At 45.5% G+C, this 7,359-nt stretch overlaps 1 long non-coding RNA gene across 1 annotated transcript in view; it reads right to left on the bottom strand.

Moving 5' to 3' along the window:
- The window catches only part of LOC126490962 (uncharacterized), a 15,179-nt gene extending 11,650 nt beyond the window's left edge, over positions 1–3,529 (bottom strand). Inside the window, exon 1 of the long non-coding RNA XR_007589278.1 lies at positions 810–3,529. This is a non-coding gene — a long non-coding RNA (uncharacterized lncRNA). The remainder of the gene's footprint in view (positions 1–809) is intronic.
- Between the last annotated feature and the right edge of the window lie 3,830 nt (positions 3,530–7,359).

Raw genomic sequence — 7,359 nt, forward strand, 5'->3', positions numbered from 1 at the left:
GCTGTGTAAACTTCCTGGGTTTTATGCTGATGTCCCAAAGTCACACATTTCAGGCTCTCCTGCTTGACTTAATCAGCTCGAGAAGCCAGGAAGACAGAAAGGCTAACAACCATCAGAAAGGGGACCAACGCCAGGGAGAGCTCCTTACACTGGTTAGGAAGGCCTCTCCCAAATAGACTCGGGAGGGCGGGTTCTTCTCTGGGGGCGGGACAGAGTGACGGGCGTCATTTTTGACTTATGGAAACGTGACTGCCGGTAAGGTCAGACCAATCATAAGTGAGAAGGCCGGATCTGGGGCGGAGCTGAAACTTGGGCGGTTGAACGTGAGGGAAGGGCGGAGAGACCCTTAGGTGTGGACTTTTAAAGACTGGAGGAGTTGTTTGGGTGGGAAGGATTGGGGTGTGTGGGTAGTGGGGATTCCGTTTCATCCCTAGGGTTCTAGGAAGCCACAGAGGAGTACTTCGGGATGAGAGCCATTGAGTGATTTTGCCACCCGAGAAATCAGCATGGCTGTTGTTGGGAGACAGTGGAAAGCATGTGAAGCTACTGATGTTTTTGGAGGACGCTCACAACCGTGGGAACTTCTGGAAGCCAGTTTGCATTCTTAAGGGAAACCAAAATTAGTGTGGCCAGCACGTGAGAAGACAGGGAAGATGCAGAAAGTGACCAAGTTTGTGATGGTCCTAGTGACCACTGGCGCTAGCCTCACCCCAGTGCTATGTCGTGCCCCACAACACACACACACACACACACACACACACACACACACACACACACACACACACACACACACACACACACACACTTACCAAAGCTGCGTGCTCTGTAGCTGGAGATCCAGACCAGAGGAACGTACCTTTGCAGATCTCTGCACCTCTGGGTGGAGCCTGACTGGGGGAACTTCGCGAGAGTCAGGCTGCTCCTCCCGGCATAAGGATCCTGGAAACATACAAGCAGGGGCAAGCATTTAATGCACAACACGTAAGTGTGATATGATTATCAGTGTAAGATTTCTGAGCCGGCTTAAAAACAAAAACAAAAACAAAAACGGAAGACAGAGAGGCACCTGACCCTGCATAAACCGGACCCCGTTTGTTGGTGGCAACGGCACCTAGTCCCATCCACGTGGGTGGATAAGAGAACGCCTGCAGGAAAAAGATGTCTGTGAGCCCGTGGAGGAGTGGAAATGACTACAAGGCGTGTGTGCGCGCACTCTCGTTATCCCTTCATTCCAGAGTCACTTTGCCTGGCTGCAAGGGAAGCTGGGAAATGTAGTCTTTTTTTTTTCAGGAAACTCTCAATCAGGAAAACTCCACGGCACATCAAGCCTCAGAACCTCAAGGGTCATAGATGTAAAGTGAAAACAAACAAACAAACAAACAAACAAACAAACAAACAAAAAACAAAAAACAAAACCACATTTGCTCACTCCTCTCCGACCTCGGGCGAAAACTGAGGTCAGCCTGACTGTCAGACGTGCACAACGCTCTACGGGAACCAGAACTCACGCGCCATTGCTCCGCATGGTGACACAGCTGTGCCGTAATCTTATTAAAGTACACGTCCTGTCACGCTTGCTGGCAGCCATCACAGCCATGTTAAGGGATGGCTTAACCTTTACAACGCCCTCCTCACTCAGCTCAGGGTCTCTTAGACTTGTGATCACAGGAGTGTGTGCTCCCAGCCGGAACTCTGGGGCTCAGTGAAAACGTCACAAGGCATTTATCCTGTGCTCCTCTTGGGTGAGAACAACAATGGATGATATAACCAGAAAAAACACGATTTTTATGCCAGGTGTGGTGCATGCCTTTAATCCCAGCACACGGGAAGTGGAGGTGGAAGGACCAGGAGTTCAAAGCCAGCCGCTGCTACATAGTGTGTTTGAGTCTAGGCTGAGCTCTGTGAGAGTCTGTTTAAAACCAACAAAAAACAAACCCCCCAAATGTTAAACACTTCTCAAAAATAAAAATACAACCATTACACACGTCAGTTAAAGTATATCAAAATGCGTTGTAAAAAAATACTCCCAGTTCCTTAATAAATGAGCTAGTGGGCAGGGAAGAAGCCTCCAGCTCAGTTCTGACCTGAGTACCATGTCCGGCAACCAGGGCAAGTAGTCCTTTCAGCCACAGGGTCTTACCTTCTGCCTCTTTCCTTTTTCTCTTCAAGCAGACGAATTTTTTTTTTTTAGAAGAAAAATTTTTAATCAAAGGGAACGATTGTTGTAGAAAGATAGACAGTTTTATGATTTTTTAAAAATGTTGGCGGGTCCCTGGCTGCAGTAGGCAGGCAGCAAACTGCCACACGGAACAGGATTTTGTCATTGTCTTTGTATTGAATGAGCCGTTAAAGAGCTATAGTTTTGGTGCTGGCAAGATGTCTCAGTGGTTAGGAGCACCACTTGCAACAGGTGGCTCATAGTCAAACTCTGGGAGCAGCCAGTCCCAGACAGAGTGCTTGGTGTTTTCATCCACAGAGACTCTTACAACGTTCTCAAAGAACTAATTAAAACAAAAAGGAGGGGGAACATATACATTTCTATGAAAAAAAAAATAGGAAGTAGGTGTTAATCAATTAAGCGAGTTGTATTTTCTGTCAGACAAGGCTATCTCCCTAAAGCAGGGGTTTGAACAAAATACAGGCCAGAGACAGAAGTTAAAGAACATAAAGGAAACGTTTACCTTTGGAGTTTACTGGTTTATAATCTTGGTAGTTGTGGGAGAGGAGGAGTCTCAAGACTGGAGTGGGAGGGTGGGGGAGCGAGAGAGAGAGACCGCGCCCTCTGGAACAGGCAATGTGGGGAACAGGCTGTCTATTGACAGGAACGCTTATCTGGGCTTCTTTTGATCCATGAGAGGTGGAGTCAAGTCTTCTGACCTCCTCGACTTCCTGAAGCTTACAGGAATTACTTAGTTAACTCTAAGTTAACAGTTATATTAGCATCACCACTGTTTGCCAGCTGTGCTAAAATCCTCATTGTAGAAAATGCAGCTAATGGGTGACTGTGAACAGCTGGAGTAGACTCACCGCAAAAACTATGGCTTTGGGTTAAAAGGCAAGGACATAAGGACATTCTTTGTGCGTGTGTGTGTGTGTGTGTGTGTGTGTGTGTCCCCTCATGTCCAGAGGGCTGGATATAGATTGGGGAGAGATATTTTTAGCATTATGAGAAGCATTTTCAAGTCTCTATTTGGAAGACATCCAAAGGAAATTTAAAACCTTGATAATAATAGCTCAGTGCTTTACCAGGGTATCAGAACTTACAGACTTACAGTTACCTGGACAGTTACCCTAGGCTCTGCTGGTAGTTTTGCTGGGCACAGAGGTCAGTCTTTGGCTGTCATATAGGATATTATTCATCTCCAGCTACCAGATCCAGAAAGCCTGAGAGATTTTCCTGTGGAGAAGACACCTGGGAGAAATGACCTCACGTTGAGGAGCCAGAGTCAACCCTACAGTGTCCACAGTTTGGGCAGGATCATGGCAGCAGGCAAGGCATGGGCAGCTCTTCCCAGTGGTTAGCGTGACCACAATCGTGCATCNACCTTTACAACGCCCTCCTCACTCAGCTCAGGGTCTCTTAGACTTGTGATCACAGGAGTGTGTGCTCCCAGCCGGAACTCTGGGGCTCAGTGAAAACGTCACAAGGCATTTATCCTGTGCTCCTCTTGGGTGAGAACAACAATGGATGATATAACCAGAAAAAACACGATTTTTATGCCAGGTGTGGTGCATGCCTTTAATCCCAGCACACGGGAAGTGGAGGTGGAAGGACCAGGAGTTCAAAGCCAGCCGCTGCTACATAGTGTGTTTGAGTCTAGGCTGAGCTCTGTGAGAGTCTGTTTAAAACCAACAAAAAACAAACCCCCCAAATGTTAAACACTTCTCAAAAATAAAAATACAACCATTACACACGTCAGTTAAAGTATATCAAAATGCGTTGTAAAAAAATACTCCCAGTTCCTTAATAAATGAGCTAGTGGGCAGGGAAGAAGCCTCCAGCTCAGTTCTGACCTGAGTACCATGTCCGGCAACCAGGGCAAGTAGTCCTTTCAGCCACAGGGTCTTACCTTCTGCCTCTTTCCTTTTTCTCTTCAAGCAGACGAATTTTTTTTTTTTAGAAGAAAAATTTTTAATCAAAGGGAACGATTGTTGTAGAAAGATAGACAGTTTTATGATTTTTTAAAAATGTTGGCGGGTCCCTGGCTGCAGTAGGCAGGCAGCAAACTGCCACACGGAACAGGATTTTGTCATTGTCTTTGTATTGAATGAGCCGTTAAAGAGCTATAGTTTTGGTGCTGGCAAGATGTCTCAGTGGTTAGGAGCACCACTTGCAACAGGTGGCTCATAGTCAAACTCTGGGAGCAGCCAGTCCCAGACAGAGTGCTTGGTGTTTTCATCCACAGAGACTCTTACAACGTTCTCAAAGAACTAATTAAAACAAAAAGGAGGGGGAACATATACATTTCTATGAAAAAAAAAATAGGAAGTAGGTGTTAATCAATTAAGCGAGTTGTATTTTCTGTCAGACAAGGCTATCTCCCTAAAGCAGGGGTTTGAACAAAATACAGGCCAGAGACAGAAGTTAAAGAACATAAAGGAAACGTTTACCTTTGGAGTTTACTGGTTTATAATCTTGGTAGTTGTGGGAGAGGAGGAGTCTCAAGACTGGAGTGGGAGGGTGGGGGAGCGAGAGAGAGAGACCGCGCCCTCTGGAACAGGCAATGTGGGGAACAGGCTGTCTATTGACAGGAACGCTTATCTGGGCTTCTTTTGATCCATGAGAGGTGGAGTCAAGTCTTCTGACCTCCTCGACTTCCTGAAGCTTACAGGAATTACTTAGTTAACTCTAAGTTAACAGTTATATTAGCATCACCACTGTTTGCCAGCTGTGCTAAAATCCTCATTGTAGAAAATGCAGCTAATGGGTGACTGTGAACAGCTGGAGTAGACTCACCGCAAAAACTATGGCTTTGGGTTAAAAGGCAAGGACATAAGGACATTCTTTGTGCGTGTGTGTGTGTGTGTGTGTGTGTGTGTGTCCCCTCATGTCCAGAGGGCTGGATATAGATTGGGGAGAGATATTTTTAGCATTATGAGAAGCATTTTCAAGTCTCTATTTGGAAGACATCCAAAGGAAATTTAAAACCTTGATAATAATAGCTCAGTGCTTTACCAGGGTATCAGAACTTACAGACTTACAGTTACCTGGACAGTTACCCTAGGCTCTGCTGGTAGTTTTGCTGGGCACAGAGGTCAGTCTTTGGCTGTCATATAGGATATTATTCATCTCCAGCTACCAGATCCAGAAAGCCTGAGAGATTTTCCTGTGGAGAAGACACCTGGGAGAAATGACCTCACGTTGAGGAGCCAGAGTCAACCCTACAGTGTCCACAGTTTGGGCAGGATCATGGCAGCAGGCAAGGCATGGGCAGCTCTTCCCAGTGGTTAGCGTGACCACAATCGTGCATCTGCTCCATCTGTCTTCTTTGGCGTGTTAGGGTCACCTCTAGGAGCTGGCATTTCTGCCAATCATTGGAAACTTTTCCATTAAACATTTTAAATGCCATATCCAGCAGAGCTCTGAAAAGTGTTAAGGGCCATCTATTAAGAATACCTGCTTTAAATAAACTTTATTTGTGTTTTTAGTTATTTGTTTAAGGCTTAGCCCTGAAAACACACATAGGGAGTAATTCATGTAAATAAATTACATTTGTAGCCAGTGTGACCATAAGCATAGTTCTGAACAGATTAGTCATTTATTAGGTGCCTATCAACACTTATGTTATAATTTTTAAAAATGTTTTAATTTATTCTACTCTTATGCAGTACATCCCGACCCCAGCTTTCCCTCCCTCCCCTCCCAGTTCCCCCTTAATTATTTTTTAAAGAGTCATGAACAAGTTATTAGCTTCTATAAGACCAAGATTCAAACTTAATTTTAAATTGATTAGCATTTTCATTTTAACATTATCCCTTAAAATCACTGAACTTGCTGCGGGGGTTTAGACTGGGTGTGCTGTTGGCCCAGCAGGATTTAAAACGGAACGCGGTAGCCATTGATGCTCCAGCTACATCCAGCAGTAAGAGCCAGTCCTCGGCTTTTGCATAGTTTGCTACAAATAACCTGCATCTGTGTATCATAGTACTGGGCTTTCATCCTATCATACAATCCTTGTCTTAGTTAGGGTTTCTATTGCTGTGCAGAGACACCATGGTCAGGGCAACACTTATCAAGCATTTGATTGAGATGGCGGATTACAGTTCAGAGGTTCAGTCTCTGGTCATCATGATGGGCAGATGGCAGTGTGCAGGCAGACATGGTGTTGATTTCCTTTCGATCAGAAGGCAACAGGAAGTGGACTGTGACTCTAGGTGGTATCTTGAGCATATATAAGACCTGATAGTCCACCTCCACCGTGACACACTTCCTCCAGCAGGGCCACATCTCCTAATAGTGCCACTCCCTTTGGGGACCATTTTCTTTCAAAACAGCACATTCTGCTCCCCGGCCTCAAAAGCTTGTAGCCGTATCATATTGCAAAAAACGCATTCAGTCCAATTAGTCTCTAACAGTACCAAATTTGTCTCGTCTGAGACGCATGTAATTTCTTAACTGTAATCCCCTGTAAAATTACAATCAAAAAGCAGATCACATACTTCCAACATATAATGGCACAGGATTTACATCACCATTCCAAAACATAAGGAAGGGAGCACAGTGAGGAAATCCTGGACCACAACAAGACCAAATGCCAGCTGGACAAACTCCACACTCTGAGTCTCCATGTCTGGTGTCACAGTGCTCTCCAGATCTCCAATCCCATTCAGCTTTGTTGACTACAGCACACTTCCTTTTCTTGGGTGATTCCACTCCCTTTTAGCAGATTTCCTCAGTAGATATCCCACAACCCTGGCATCTCTAACATTTTGGGTTTCCCAAGGCAATCCAGGCTTCACCTTCACAGCATCACACAATGGCCTCTCTAGGTCTCCATTCGTGGACTTCCCTGACACATGCTTGGCCTCAGTGACTTTCCTTATTTGCAGGGGCAAATTCCGTAGTCAGAACCACGTGACCAAAGTTGCCAAGTCCTGATGTTTACTGTGGCTGGAACAATTGCATCTTCACCAGCTCTCTCTCTCTCTCTCTCTCTCTCTCTCTCTCCTTTCCTCCCTCCCTCCTTCCCTCCCTACTTCCTTTCCTTTCATTTTTTATTTTTTGGGTTTTTCAAGACAAGGTTTCTCTGTAGCTTTGGTTCCTTTCCTGGAACTAGCTCTTGTAGACCAGGCTGGCCTCGAACTCACAGAGATCCACCTGCCTCTGCCTCCTGAGTTCTGGGATTAAAGGTGCGCACC

Source organism: Alexandromys fortis, unplaced genomic scaffold (genome assembly GCF_014885135.2).
Source record: "Alexandromys fortis isolate MF-2015 unplaced genomic scaffold, M_Fortis_MF-2015_v1.1 scaffold_240, whole genome shotgun sequence".
Taxonomy (NCBI): domain Eukaryota; kingdom Metazoa; phylum Chordata; class Mammalia; order Rodentia; family Cricetidae; genus Alexandromys; species Alexandromys fortis.